The 16,239-nt window shown below is 45.8% G+C and overlaps 1 long non-coding RNA gene across 1 annotated transcript; it reads right to left on the reverse strand.

The window, feature by feature from the left end:
- Positions 1-4,942: 4,942 nt before the first annotated feature.
- Positions 4,943-11,407, reverse strand: LOC146202682 (uncharacterized). The gene is made up of 3 exons (XR_014703726.1): positions 11,257-11,407; positions 9,740-9,865; positions 4,943-5,232 (listed from the first exon to the last, which is right to left on the reverse strand). It is a non-coding gene; the product is annotated as an uncharacterized LOC146202682 (long non-coding RNA).
- Positions 11,408-16,239: the final 4,832 nt, after the last annotated feature.

The raw sequence follows: 16,239 nt of genomic DNA on the forward strand, positions 1-16,239 counted from the left end.
CTGACGGGATACTACAATCACTACATCCCTAACTATTCAGCTTTGGCTAGCCCTCTGACCGACGCTCTCCGCAGGACAGAACCGACAAATGTAGTCTGGGACGAACAAAAGGAAGCCTCCTTCGTAAACCTGAAGGCTGTGCTGATTAGCCGACCGGTATTGCGAGCTCCAGACTATGCCCGAGAATTCACGGTCCAGTGTGATGCCAGTGATCGAGGGCTAGGTGCTGTTCTCTGCCAGAGAGATGACGACGGTAATGAGCACCCGGTGCTCTACCTGAGCAGAAAACTGAGTTCTAGAGAGAGGGCTTATTGCGCGTCAGAGAAAGAGTGCGCTTGCATTGTATGGGCCTTTCAAAAATTGCAGTGCTATCTTGGAGGGGCCAAATTCACCGTAGAGACGGACCATTGTCCCCTGGCTTGGCTGCAAACTGCGACATCGAAGAACAGTCGCCTTCTTAGGTGGAGCTTGATTTTACAGCAGTACAATTTTGAAATAAGATACAAAAAGGGGAAGTTAAATGGGAATGCGGACGCGCTTAGCCGCTGTTTCTAAGCGGTCCGAGATGTTCCTCACCATGTATCCAAATTGATAATCAGGTTTTTTTTTTTTTCGTGCGCTTGAATATATGTGACTATGTAAAGCAGCACGTTTGGTTTTCGAGGCATACGTGGGTCCTGAACGTCTTGAGAGTGGGCTTTTCTCGAACAACAATGGCAGTTTTCTTTTAACCTGGTCTCTTCAGACGGGAGCCGAGTGCTTGCTTCGACATGTGGTTGAGTTTCAGACAGCTCGAGCAATTTGGCCTACAACAATCGAGACAACGCGACAAGCAACAGCGAGCTTCAAGCGTTCACGTGCAGGCCATTAAGTCGTCTCTTCATGCAGCAGCTGGGACTGCTGCCCTCCGAGACTCTTCTGGCGGGGGAGGAGGCTGTTACGACCAAGCATCCGCATTTGCGCGCTCTATTGTTCGCCTGTGGGCATGGAAAAGTATTGTGAATATGTGGTGATGGTCCAATGGCTCTAAGTGAGCCTGTTTCCAGGAATCCTGTTTTGTAAGCCTGTTTTGCTTTGTGGAGGCCTGCAAATGCCAAATTGACCCTGTCAAGAGAACGTCTGGAAAAACACAAAGAAACGTCCCCCTGCGGGGAAATGCAGGAAGTGCTTTCTTTCTTTTGTTCACCCTTCCAGTCGATAAGCCCTATCGTCCAGTGAGGAATGCCTACTTTCCAAAGGAGACGACAGAGTGACATGTCCGCTGACGTGCAGGGCAAGAAAGGAGCATGACGCATACAGCCATTAAGTGATTTCCCAGGAATGCAGGAAAGATTTGCAATTGTCGAAAACGGACAATGCTGGGAGCGGATGCGGCGCCACGTGCACTCGGGTTTCTGAGAAGTAAAACCACTTGTCAGAACCAGCCTGTGGTTTCTTTGCTGAAGAATAGAAATGTACCTCCTCTCCTCGCCGTTCCCAAGCTTTTCCCGCCAACAAGTGATCACGCCCAACGAATGAATGCCGGACCAGTCAGTGCTTCAGACCATCAGTGCAGTGATGTGTTCGATTGGATGCCGATATCTGAGGGGCGTGCCCTGGATTTGGTTGGTCAGCATCTTCAGAGAGGGGCTGGACATAGGGGGTTTTAAGGACGCTGCAGAGCACGAAATGTCGCTCTGGGCCCTGGGTAAACGGCTCATCCAGTCGCTTCTCGCTATGAACTCTCAACGCTTGCCATTTTGCTGATGTACCCTTCTTTTTGTGTAAATAATCTTGTAAATAAGTTTTCTCAAAGTGCCATTAAACCTGCTTGTACATATTTCACCAACTTCGAAGATTCAATCCTACTTCAACCCCGAGTCTCTGCACGCTACCAAGTGAAGGCCGGGTCGACGTAGCCCCAGCGTCACGACAGCATGTGCAACCAGTGAACCGAAACAGCGTTAAACATTCTGCCTCCCCATAACAGCACCGACCGCTCCACTTATGCGGAAAATACGTTTCGCTGCGTTTTGTTTTTTCCACGGCGTTGCTGCTTTTGTAATCACTTGTCATCCTTGCAGGTTCTCTGTTTCTCTGCTTCAATTCATGAAAGGCGCAGGTAGTTGGCGGCCTTGTCAGCAATACGCAGAAGCTATAGAAACAGAAACCGAAGACAACGCAGCTGCGGGTCAGCTTGGCTAGTATGACTGGCGGAGGTCTTCAGGCAATTTGGAGCTAGGATCATACTTGAACCACGCACGGAAAGAAATGAGGCAGTGTAGCACGCCGCTAGCGAGTGAAGAGAACGTGACACTGCGTTTCGGCTTGGGATGCACGTATAAGCAGCGGCGAACAGAGTAGCGCGCACAGCAGTCAGATAACACGCGTGGTCGGCGCCATGCAGGAAGAAGGGGCTGAGCTGGGGGCTGAAAGGGGGGAGGAGCTGGTTACGAGGCCGACGGCGACGCAAAACCCAGGAACGGGCGCCAAGGAACTGCACTTTAAAATTTTAGAACAAGAAGCATGCTGCAATTACTTTTTGTTCCCACAGGTACACTGACATCGCACAACACGCGGGCACCTTGCTTCTCGCCTCCGTCTAAAAGCTACAGCCGCAGCTGGGATTCAATCCCGCATCATTGGGCAGAAAGTCGAGCGCCCTAACCGCTGCCCCATCGCGGCAGAGTTTAGTAATATTGTAGCTGAAAGAAAAGCTTAAGTCCGTGGTTGACCTACAATGCTCTGCTGATAGGTTTAGTTTGTGAATCCATGCCGCGTGGCGGCTATACGCCCGTAGTTTTTGTACCCCATGAGGCTGAATGTAAGCACTGTCAGGCACGGTGCATGTGTAGGTCGTTCAAATGCTGTTTACACGTGAACATACGCCCTGTTCGGGAAAAAAATAAACTTGAGAGGAACTTTAGGCAATGAAGCTATCTTCTACTACATCCCTCGTTATTCTTCGAGCCTGAAAAAGCTCCGTAGACCTCTGTGTTACAGAGAGACGAAACATTATAATGATAACGAGTGCCTTCATCTAATTTACATTCATTGTTCCAACCGCTCATGTTAGAAATCCGCCCCTGTACAATACGGCGATAATCTCGTCATTGCGCTCGCCTGGCGCAACCATTCGGCTTGGCTTGTATCCGGCTCGAGCCGCCCACTGGTGCCAGAGTCGTAAGAACCCTCTACGTTCCGTCATTTCGCCCTAAGTGATCGGGGAATGCACGAACATCCAGCGCAGAACTCAGGTTTCCTCGACGAGACCGTGAAAACACGGTAATCTCAGTTTGAAGGATATCGAATTCTTCCATACTTCTGGTTGTTCTTTCTGTTACAGTAGGTGATTATCAATTTCCTTCCTGGCGTCTATTTAAGACCATGCTGTGTGCAGCATCACTGGGTGAGCCCTGCGTTGCTAGCGGAAAGAAGATGCCGTAAAGAAACGAAGTCTGCTTCGCGGCTTTGGTGAACACTATGGGAATGGACGAGACCTTGAAACATAAAACAGTGCCTTTACAACCTGCATTTGTTTAACGAACTGCCGACACGCTCTGAACAATGTACATTTGCGAGGAGGAAGATCAAATCGAAAAGGGCGCACCCTAAAACACCCGTAGATTTGCGACATAAAATGGAACCTTGCGCTGGTTGCAACGCTGAATAAATATTGCCTTTGGAGACGTCAACCACGTGGCGGAGCAGAAAGCTGCCGTTTGCGATTTTTTCCCGTTATCGCTAGCTCCTTTCCTCCTGTTCCTTTCTTTTATTGTTCGCTTCTATCGACTTTTGCGGCAAGCGTGACGCCGACGTGGTCTCATGCAGGTCACGCTCTTCGCAAACCCCTGTTTTGCGATCGTCATATGTTTTCCACCTAGATTGAGCTTGTAAGGGAAAAGAAAAAAAAAATGCTCGCTGGAGCGGATGATTGCGTTTTATGCTATGTGATATATGCGTGTTCATGCTCTTCTTCGCTCAGCAAGCCAAAGCTGGCCCTAAGGCTCGCTCGTATTCCTGAAGCGCCGAGGTCATCTCGTTGATGGCATTCCGCTTGCTCCTGTTTTGATTGTTGGAGCGACCCTCGTTCGCTTCCCGACTGGATTATTGCAATTTGGGAGAATGCGCTTGCACCATCTATATTGCGTCCTTGATGGTTGTTGGCCAAAAGCCTTGCTGCGAATAGACTAGACTAAACCTACCAGCTTATGCAAGGGGCTCGAATTTCTAAAAAATATGCGCGTAGTTATGCGCTTTATGCGTGCATTTACAGCAAGGGACCGGGAATATTTCGTGAAAAATAAAACTAACAAAGTATAATTTTAGTTCTAGAACAAAAGTCAAGACTCAAAGTAAGCGTCTCTGACTTGATCCTCGGTCTCATAAACCAGTCTGTTCCCAGACGGCCATAGACGTCCGACGGTCGACCGACGGACGTCCATTTTCGGACCTTCGGACATCCGACGGAAGTCCGGTTATGTTCGATATACGTACAGCGGACGTCCGTTCGTGAATCCGGATCGCGTCCCACGGACGTCCGACGGGCAGCCGGAGGCGGACATTCGGACGTTTCCCGGAACATGCTTGCAGGGCCCGCTATTCGTGTAAAAACTTGCCAATAACATTCGTGTAAAGCTCAGCAAGCATGTGCCATGGAAATTTCAGTCACATACTAGTGCTCAATGCCTTTGTCGTGAGAGTAAAGCAGACAATAGAATATGCAACAGGTTCAAGTTTCCTGTTGTCTGCTTTACTTTCACACACAAAGCACCGAACAGTAGTGTGCAATTAAAACTTCCATCAAAGAGGCACATATGCTAGCTGAGCTTTACACAAATGCACCATTCCTGAAAACATGCTAAGTGCATAGGCATACCAGCATGCGAGGTTGTAAAAAAAGCATTTTTTTTTGCCTTTATTGCAAAAACTGCATGCATAAATAGTCAACACTAAAAAAATATTGATGTTAAGGAATGGCATGGTAAAATGCAGGCCAACTGGAGTATTAAGAATCTACTTGAATAATTTTTTTTAATTATCCTTGGCCGTGACAGCTCTTCCCTTGGGGAGGTGGTGGAGGAAAAGGTATTTATTGAAACCTAATATTTCGGAATTAGCGAGATGATCGAGTTCTGTGTGGGCGGCCTCATCCGGCCGGGATTCCAGGAGCAGTTACTATCCTGTGCATTTGCTCGATCAGCTGTTGCTAGTCTTTCAGGCCTAAGATGGAAAGAGCAGGCTGGGCTCCTCCTGCAATAGAAGGGAAAATGAAATTCAAGTTATCTGTGCTGAACATTGATTACACATCTCCAAGGGCAACTGCCAGTTTCTCTCAATTGCTTTTTCCAGATGGCACTGTACGCATGCATCTCCATTCAGAACTGTCACATACTATATAGAAAGGTCATATAACTGCAGCAAAACCCATGCAGAATAACAAAAGATACAAACATAGTTTGACCAGAACCTGGCATTCAGTATTTTAATGTTTTTATGTCGTCTCTTTGAACATGCCACTCTGAACAAACATGGTATGTTATGCTTGCTGCTATGCGCCCTCAGCAATGCCCAAGACATGGAGTGCACATGCAGAGAAACTAAGCATAAAGGATGCTGTATATGAACACAAAGCACAGCCAGAGCATTGCAGTATTACACAGGTACGCATTGGCGGCAGAAACCTGCATTTTGAGCGGTTTAACAGGCAGATTTCTAAAGTCATTGTTCCTGCTCTGAAAAGAAGTGATCAATAATAACATCATTTAAAATTGTTACCTTTTTGTTCTGTAAACTGCACATTTCGCTGGTTTCCATGTACCCTCTACTGAAGACATTCCCTGGGAGTGTCGGGGGTATATCGACATCAACATCTAGGCTACAAGCGTCTAGAAAGCGTCTCCTTAGAGCAGCAGCGACGAAGTAACTTATCTGATAACATGCAAGCTGCTGCAGCAGAATAAAGATTGACATTTGACATGTGGCTAAAGCCCAATGTGGAAGCATAGCCCGCCGCAGTGATTGCGCAGTGTTCATGCTTCTACAAGAGTTAAAAGTAAAGTTATTTGTTTACCCACAGCGCTATATGTGACATTACAATAGCTAAGCTTATAGTTACACAAAACAAAAAGCTGACAACCACAAGCTCCTGATGTATTACCGGCAGCATGCAGCATGGATGTTAGTTACTGAAATATGGTTGCATAATTCTGGCAACCAGCTGTGCATGTATGTCATGGATTTTTCAACTACGCACAACAAATTACAAAAAAAATAATGGTATTTATAAATGCAGCCAGCTGTTCACAAGAAACACTGTAGCTTTTTTATGGGGAAGGTAGTGGGCGCCAAAGAAACTGCCCCTGTAAAGGTGCCTAATTTGCCCCTATGTAATATTGGGGACAAGTGTGTGGACTACACAAACTGCAATCAAAGCACATAACTTTCACATCGACCAGGAAACTTGGACCATACTTGTCGATGTGAAAGTTGAACGTTAGTTCTTTCATGTGTGCAAGAGAAATAAGGTCACAATTCGTTCACATCGCGATTCTAGTCCAAAATCTACAGACATACTGTCCAGACTTTCGCCCCCGCAGTATAAGCCACCACTTGGGTAAGAGATTAGCAAAAAAAGTGTATAAAAGACATTAGTGCTGTTGGACAGCCATAGCTATAAAAATGGTATTGACATTGGAGTACTACCTTAAGGCGGGGCCTAGGGCATTACAAAAGCAAGAGTTAGTGTCCGCTGATCCTCATTTGAACAAACAAAAAGAGGGGGGGGGGAAGAAATCTACCTCAATTACATGTTTTGAGTGACACCAAGCCGCAGTTAGTATTAAAGATATCACAGTTTTGTGGAAGATTTGGGAGCGCTTTGCAGCTTTCTTACAGGATTGGACAAAAGAGCTCACCATCTTCAGAAAGGCATGTTATATAGAAATGAAAATAGTGAATTTACTGCATCTGGCCACAACAACTTGCACACGGAGAGGAAGATGAACTGAAAATTTTATACATGAATGTACGTATTTACAACAGGTGAAACAATGACCATGATCTATGCCGAAGAGTAAAGAGATCAAAATCTAGCTCAGAACGAGTTCTCCAGGCCGCGGGGCCGTTTCATTAACTTCAGGACTCCGCCCACATTTCTTCTCCCCGATGACAACGAACTCACACATGACTGGCTAACAAACATTTTGGCATGTCTTTCCACTTTCATAAGTTCTTCACCCTCTCCCTAATACAAGCAATGCAAAAGGGACAACAAATTCGTTTCACAACAAATGGAATTTAGAGAATGGACCTCGAAATGATTGGCTCACTAGGCCACATGCCAAACTCTCTCCCCTAGGAAAAAAAAAAGAAAATAAATAATTAGAACCCATCAAAACGGTGTCCCACGTGCGCAACCATTGCCCAAAGCTTGCATCCTTGGCGGCTCCTTTTACAGGGCAATTATTGCAATTACTGGCGTCCGAGTCAGCACCATTGCGGACCACATCAGAAGAGCCAACCCACATCATACCGTCACTGCCCTTTTTCACTTGCCCTTTTTCAACGCCGCTATCTCCCACCATTGTTGACATCCAGGGTTGGAATGAGACCCCACTCAGTGCGCCTGCACTGAATAATTGTCACTTTTATGGGCTCCCCAATAAGGAAGAGGGCCTTACATCCTTCAACCTGACAGTGTTTTTTCTTTGAACGATAAGCAGTTCTTCCAAAAGAGGTGCTCGTTTCAAAGCAGTGCTGCCTCCGGGTGATGGGTCCAGTCAGCGTACTAAGGACCCCTTAGTTGTATACTGTTCGTAAAGCTCCTTAAATAAAAATGAGCCCCCTACATGACACAGCAAAGAGAACAAACTGCCTGTCCCCGCGTCTTCGAGTGCGACAGCAAAGTCCTCGGAAGAGGGGACTTCTTTCCCTCTCTGCCTACGTTTCCGTTAAGCACTGTAGCTGCTGTAGCTGTCTCTCTGTGCGCGTCTCTCTGCCTCCTGTCCGAGGGCAAGTGGGAGACGGCCGCAGCTGGGCATTGAACAGGTGACCCAAAAAGAGCAGACTAATAATGGTGCCTAGCATACCCACCGATCCCTTACAGAAATCATTAAAGAAATGAAAGCGACACATCAGATAACGCTACAATGTTTCTAAGTGCAAAGTCGACAACTCCAAGTCATATAAATATATGTACATCTCCGCACATTAACTAGACAGAAACAGTGCAGAGTAAACTAATAATTCAGTGTCTAGCAACACTATTAAAAGGGGATAAAGGCCACGGGGGGCTACGATTATTAGTACCGTTTTGCCTTTAAACTACAATAACATACTTGTTGCAAGCTTAAAATCAAAGATTCACACCTGTCCCGCCCACAGCAATGGAACACACATCTGACTCAAGTCTGCAGAGAAAGAGCAAGCTAGACTATTACAGACGCACCCTTGGTTGTTTTTCTGGCATTTTTGAGGGTAAAGAATCTGACTTGTCAGTAGCATGTATATGAATAAGAATCCTATGACAGTAAATGCATCAGATTTTCTGGAGTGGCTTTTCCTTGCTGACCACATATGAGGTGAGCTATAATTTATCCAACTTGGCCTAGGTTTATTCTATGAATAACAAAGCTATAGCAGGTACACAGTCGTCCACTCAGGCTGAACATGCGAGTGCGTGGCGTGCACTTTTTGAGATGCCACTGCATCCATCGCAGCCGCACACCGTAGCGAAGAGGCAGACAGCGTGAAGTACCAGCCTCTAGTCCCTCTACCACCACTGGGGTCCCAAATTAGGGACCCCTTGTTTTTGTCAGGACAGGCCCCCCCGGGGTCAGCTAGTAACCTCCTGTATTTGTATCTGATGGCAATGTTTTCCACCACCACCCACAATACGCAGCTGCGCATCATAGCAGATGTGAAGCAACAGCTCCTGGTCCTTCTATGCATAAGCCACTTTGCCTTGATGCATGCCTGCGTACCATAGTAAAGAGGCAGACAACATGATGCAGCAGCTCATGGTACCTTTACACATGAGCCCCCCATTGTACTTCGATACGCACCATAGCAAATATACACACTACGCCACACAGCTGCTCCTGGTCCCTCTATGCATAAGCCATTTTGCCTCAATACGCACCTGCGTACCTGAGCGAAGAGGCAGACGTGAAGCTGCAGCTCCTGGGCCCTCCATGCACAAGCCACTTAGCATCAATGCACGGCTGTGCACTGTAGTAAAGAGGCGAAGGACGTTAAGCAGCAGCTCTTGGTCCCTCTACACATCAGCCATTTTGCCTCAATGCGCATCTGCACACCGTAACAAACAGCCAGATGTGACAAAGAAGCTCCTGGTTTCTCTACACATAAACCACTTTGCCTCAATGCACGTCTGCACACCGGAGCAAAGAGGCAGATGACGTGAAGCTGGAGCGGCTGGTCCCTCTACGCACAAGCCACTTAGCCTTGATGCATGGCTGTGACGGATGCATTGCTATTTTGCAAAATGCATGCCACACATTCCCATTCAAGCTAAGAGTGGACGACTGTGTCCAATGACAAAAAGTAACATGGTGGACAATGTAAAAAGAATTTGCTGCATTAAGTTTGTTGAAACCAGTTCTACATCCTACATGTAAACAAGCTAAAACCTTAATGTCGAAGGGATGTCCTATGTGTTTAAAATCATCACGCTCAAACAACTTCAACACTGACAATCATGATTCAATATTAATAATATAGATAATGATACAATACTCACTTTTAGCCATACCAAAGAAATGAGAATGCAAAGGGATGTTGCTGTTTTTCCCCCGTGGATGACAGTTTTCCATGTTCAAAGTGCTGCTTCCTGTTGGCCTACGAAATCGGCTACAGCAAATGGCATCTGAAAAATTTTTGGAAGCCTCATGCTAGTCTTCAACGAGAAAAGCATTGCCATACAGAAGCAGAACACAAATACTTTTACAATACACTAAAAGCACCAACTGCGGTGCTGTTTTTAGGATGACTAGGTAGAGGTTTTGCTGTAGCAAGCCAAATGTTAGCCTTCAATAAGGAAAGCATTCCCATACAGAAACAGAACACAAAATCTTTTACAACACATTAAAAGCATCAATTGCACAAATGCTTGTAAGATGACCAGGTACAGGTTTCTGCTATAGCCCACATCATGTGACCAGCGGTTATCAGAAGCCTTGTATGTGAGCATGATGCCCTAGATTAAATTTACGGCTATCACTGTATTAACAAGCATGGGTTTAAAGCTACTTTAATATGATAATCTAAGAACATGGTAAGAGCTTTCAGTGCGAGACATAAGCTCAGTATCATGCACTATAAGGTGCTGCATGGCTCTAGTGTAGCTTTGGCATTATCTCGCTGTCAATAATGCAGTGAAGTTCTGAGGAGCCTTTGAATATCTGTAAGGACAAAGCAACAACAATTTTGTTTTCATCTCACTTTTGCTCAGCTCGGGATTTTTTTTTTTTTTTTTTTTGAGCCCGCGGCTTGCATGGCCTCCCAGTACGCCTGTTTTGCATAAAAGAAGGCGTTGCAGGCACCAGAGCTCACAGCCCAACTGTATCGCGGCGGCGGTATGTCAAATTCGTGCCAGAACAGCGCAGAACAACGGGTCAAGAAAAAGACAAGTGCTGACTTTTTTTTTCTCTCATCTCCTTGTCCGGTTGTTCTGCGCGGTTCGGTCCCACATGCATAACCAACATGCGCAAGGTGCTGTCCTGGTTTGTCAAAGCTGAAGGAGAGTACTAAACCTTTAGTTATTTAGTAGCTACAGCCGTTCCTTCTAGAAACTGTAGTTGCCGTAAAGCTCGAGAGAGAAAGATCAGCGGCTGTCCATTAAAAAAAAAAAAAAAAGGAAAAAAAAGAAAAAAAAAAAATCTCGCGACGTTCTCACAAGTGTAGGCATGTCGCACGATAGGCTCGAGGAGTGCAAAAGTTTTCTCGTATAGTTTTTACAACTCAGCACGTTGCGCATGGTTAACAAATTAACTCCTTTAAAGCTCGGGCAGGCACTCCTTTATCAGAGACAGAGAAGTTGCGCTGCTTACTGGCGCAGCGTCCAGTAATGCCGAGAAAGATGGCCCTCAGACTTGAGGCTGCACTTTAGTTAGTCGGCGCGGAGCCATCCTGTCAGTCTCGCCTAAAACACTCGACCGTTCGGCTGCTGTACAGAGCTGTTTCCTTACCCAAAAGCTCAGCACCATCGGTGCATCGAAAAGTTCAACTAAAGAAACAAAAGTTCGGTGAAATACTTACTTTGGAATCAGCGGGTGAACAAAGTGTGCCAGCCGCACCAAGCCACAGCAAAAACAATGCTAGCAGTGCATTACAGCCGTAGGTATTTGTAACTGCGCAGAAAATGCAGAACACGGAAACGTGAAGCAATCTTCCATGACTAAACTTCAACTTGTCAGGTGGATTGGATTGGCTCATTTCAGATTTTTTTGAAGATAGGTTCGGTTTCGTTCTTCTTGAGCTTGCTGCTTGCTGCGTCTATTCAGCCACTGATTAAAATTTCACCGAAGCATCATGATAGAAACATGTTTAATGGTCATTTAACTTTTAATCAAAAATTTTTGATGGAGGAATTCAACGATGAAACATGCGAAAAAAAAAAAAAACTGTTTAATGGAAACGCTTTCTATCGCATCGATTCGCTCTGGCATCATATAATGCAGACTTGACGGCATTACTGATTTATACGCAGTTCAGACGAGCACGACGACTACAAACTATATCATAGCTGTGTAAAAGCAAATCCAGTGGCGGACGTACGGTGGCTGTCCGCTGGGCGAACGGATTCGACCATCCGCTTTCGTACGTACGCCGGAATTCCGGCGGACGTCCGAAATCGGCCGCCGAGTTGCGGCCGAGTTCGGTTGTCCGTCGGACGTCAGTGGCCGTCTGGGTTTAGTGTATGGCAATTGCACGACCAGTGTTGAGGGAAGAGCTGGAAGGAATATCTTCTGGCTTACAATTTGCTCGCGCGCTTTTTAAGAAACGCGCGCCTCGGTATCCTCGGCATACTTAGTAAGTGCGAAGTGTTAGGCGCATATAAAAGGGTAGTGTACGATTCGGAATTAGTCTCGTATTGCAGAAAATTTGCCCGGCCTACCGTTTGCTTTGCTCAGCATATGTTAAGTGTTTGCGCCTCGGACGTAAGCGAAGTGTTGTGCGCCGTGTTTCGACACCCTCGCGAGCAGTGTCGCAATTAAATCGCTGTTTCTAACCAGCGGTTGCGTAAATGCTCTCGAGCGTGCTGAGAAGCCATTATAGAAGTTTACAGTTTGGATATCCGTCGATAATTAGCCACCTACGTTCAACGAACGAGACCCGAAGTATTGCCCAGCTCAGAATACCAATATTTTAATTTCTTCTAAAGGCAATCAATAATCGCAACTGTGGACTTTTCCGGGTCGTTCCTCGTGAATTCTTTATACTAGGTTTAATGGACTCTGGTTCATTTGGCTACTCTTAAGTAGTTTTATTTGTCATACTCGACGTCCCCGCACTGTTCGGTACCCTTTGTTTTTGCGATTGCCTTGAAATGACCTTCGGAGATCAATCAGCAATCCGCGCTTTTCTTTCTCAGCGAATATTTTTTCTCACTGGGGCCTTCTTTGTGGGAGCTCTTTGATTTATTTTATTAATTTATTTTGGTTTCGTCTTCATTCATGACGTTGCTATGATGTCATCAGTTTCGTGCTCCCCCCAGTTACCAGTCTTGTACTGTCATCTTTATCAGACACAATCAGTGTTTCGGGAGAGGCGGGTTTTCATTCCTGTCCTTGACGCACTGTTAGCTACATGAGGCCGCTTCTGCAGGCAAGCGTCGTCGTCGTCGCGGTACTGTGCTGCGGACTGAACGAAAATAACTGTTCTGCAGGTACCGACATTTTTCGGTAGTCACCACCCTTGGTACTGCATGCTGCGCATTAAATGCGTTTTCTTCCTCTGGCGCAGCAGTGCACACCGTCTGTTTTACTTTGAAACTACGGCAAATCGGGTGAATTGGTGCTTCTGACAACTTGCCTCGTTTCTGCGGAGACATACGGCCGATGCATTAGATCGACTTCTGATATGCCATATTTTTGATGTTTCATGCGCGTCCCCACGGATGGCTGTTTTACTGTGGTGTCCCTATAGTGAGTAGGGCGAATGTCATCTAAAATTGCGATACGTTGCAATCCTGGCGCCGTTTAGGGCTACCGAACGTCACCAGTTTATCGCGCTGTATACCGCTACGGTAGTTTCAGCATATTTTTGAACTCTCTTGTTCTCAGTAAAAGCAGTTACTTTAAATACAGTGGCCGATTGAAATGATCTTTTGCTACCCAATCGGCTCCGTGCTAAAATCGGGCCTGGCTATAGGAACCTCACATTTCATGCTGCATAAGGTTTAGTCTGCTGGTGGTGTGCATTGTGCTTGTCACGAAAATTGTTTTTACTTGTTTATTTTTTCATTCATAATTTTAAAACGTCTTCGACAAAACGTATTACTTGTGCATAAAAAGTCGGGACATGTACGTCTCTGCTTTCGTTTTATTTTTGTAAATTACTTACTCTTGCTTCCATTTTCAAACTGAAAATTTTCCTGCGCTGTGTATTTGGTGACCACGCAAACTCTTGACATGTGAACGATTAAACGTTCAAAAATATCAAAATTCAATAAAAGAATTAACATTATTATACTTGCTTTCATCCACTGCAGCGTCAATGTCTGCATATGACATCGGCAATTACATGAAGGACACTAGTGAAGCTGCTTCTACTCGCTTACAACCATCCGCACGAAGCTTATAGAAGAGCAGTTGCCTGCAGTGCATGGAAATTTTAAACGGGCGCTCCGCTTTTCTATGTGCAGAAAAATATGTGAATTCTTTGTTCGCAAGAAAGGGAAGGCGCAGTATTTTTCACACTTGTTCTGTAGACACCTGACCTGCGCCTTAAGCGTAGCGCGGGAGGTGGGATCGAAAGCGGAAAGAGAGAAAAGGGTGCCGTAGTGGTGGGCTCCGGAGTAATTTGGACCAACTGGGCATCTTTAACGTGCTCTGACATCGCACAGCACACGGACGTCTCTTTCACCTCTATTGAAACGCAGCCGCCGCCTGTCGGTATCGAACCCGGGTACCCCGGCACGGTAGTCGGGCATCTTGACCAGTGCACTGGTCAAGGGTTGCCCAAGATTAAGGGTTGCCCAAGTTTTCAACGTCTTTGGTATGCGAACAATTCAAAATTCACACGATTTTTCTTTTCAATTTTACAAGTGGATTCAAAATAGGGGCCTTTAGCGTGATTTCGTTGTTTATACTTATGCAGACAGATCAAGCTTGTCATCTCTTTTTGCTGTATTTTCCAGAATAAAGCACTCATGGCACGTTTCTTACAGTTGAAAAGGTTGAAAATTTCTTCGTTATTGCAGTGAAAGCAGGCTTCTCGGGCCTCGATCGCTATTCTCTCCCAAACTACAAACCTTTCTTCTGTATAAGGGAATGTTTTTTGCGAACTTTCGCACAAAATAAACAAGTGTGCTCCTAGAAATGGCTCTCACGATGGGCAAAATATAGATATCTATATCAATATTTGTTCAATTCGAAGCGCGTAGTTTTAAAGCGGAAAACAAACACTTTTTTTTTTTTGAACTCGCAAACTGTCATTTGGATGGAAACTTGCAGAAATAGGATGCAACAGACCTTGGATGTTAAGGGCGAAATTGAGGCTCACTGCGTGCCTTGAGAAAAATGGGACAGTTTCTTGCTAGTAAACAATGAAGAAACGACTAATGTTCTTTTTTTTTGCCCAGAGCTCCGCACCTGTGAATAATACCTATATTTTGGTTCTGACGTGCTCGACGCGTGGATTGAGGTGGCTTATTATATTCACGAGGATTTGTGCTTAAAAATAAAAAGAACTTTTGCCACTAGGTGATAAAGGGGCGAAGAGAAAAGACATGCTGAGTTAAGTTACGCGCGGCGCATCATTGAGACCAAGGTTTCTTTTTTTCTTGCTTCAACACAATGCGCAAGACACGGAATCAGTGAAAAATAAACATTCTAACTCGATGGTTACTCTTCCTACTCGCTCCTTTTCGCGGTGGCCGTTTCTTCACTACATTTTGAATAGCGCACCTCTGCTTCCTCTCTTTGTCGCTGCGTGTGCAACTTTTAAAAAGTTTTTATCAAGACGATTAGTCGAGGCTGCCGGACCACTGTACAAACAGCACGAGAAAGAAAACGAGCAAGAAAATTCAGAGCATGAAAGCACAGCTTCCGTCGACTTTAGTGGCTTATTTGGCCGACGCGCATTCCTCTTCCACGCAGACTCTTTTCAAGCGACGGCTTTGTCCTCGGCGCTATTTCCACGCATGCTTTCTTGCCAATATTGTGCCAACTTTATTTACTCCTCCGAATAAAGCCGAGTTTGTCGTCCCCTGTTGACTTTGCCACTTTCATTCGCAGCCGCAGCTTCAGACCTGCTGCTGTATTCTCTTTGCTGGCAGCGCCTCGCTTCGCCCCAGTTGCTAAGAAATCCGATTGTCTAGCACCGGCCCTTGACGCCGAAGACGCATAATTACAGAATACTCGGCTCGTCTTCTACACCCGAGAGAAAAACAGTCGCGGTAGCAGTGTGATATTCAGCTGGAGGCCAAATTTTCCCGGCCACTGGTTATTGCGTTGGGCAGCAGCGAACGAGAAGAAACAAAGGGAAGGTTAATATTTGCCTTAGCTGAGCAATGTTGTAATATATTGTTACGCGATGACGACGATGAAGTGTTTCCTTCTCTAGCCTCGCGGAAGGGACTAGGTGATGACGAAGAAGTGGGACTGGTTCCGTGTTGCTGCTCCCTGCTATGCCAGTTGAGGTTGTAAAATACTGTATATACATCGAGTTTCCACGTAACAGTATAGTGATCAGTCCGGAGCTTGTTCCCTGCATAGCTCAAAGCAACCCCATTGAAAACGGCGTAGCGGAGCGCCAGACTGTTTTTATTATATTCGCCCATCTAATTTGAACAATTTTGTGGTAAGGATTGGATCATATATAGCGGGCGCCGGCCACTGAGTGTCGCAGTAATAAAAAAAAAAAGCACAAGGAATGGCATCGTGATGCAGAGCTTTGCTACAGCACGCGAAACATAACATAAGGCATGTCACAACATGTCAGTTTCATTAGAAAGTAACGTAAGACGACATAAATTCAACAGATTAGTTTCCTCGGCCGCGGCGGCCGCTTTTCGAT

The sequence above is a fragment of the Amblyomma maculatum genome, chromosome 1 (genome assembly GCF_055883805.1).
Source record: "Amblyomma maculatum isolate TAMU_Amacu chromosome 1, ASM5588380v1, whole genome shotgun sequence".
NCBI lineage: Eukaryota > Metazoa > Arthropoda > Arachnida > Ixodida > Ixodidae > Amblyomma > Amblyomma maculatum.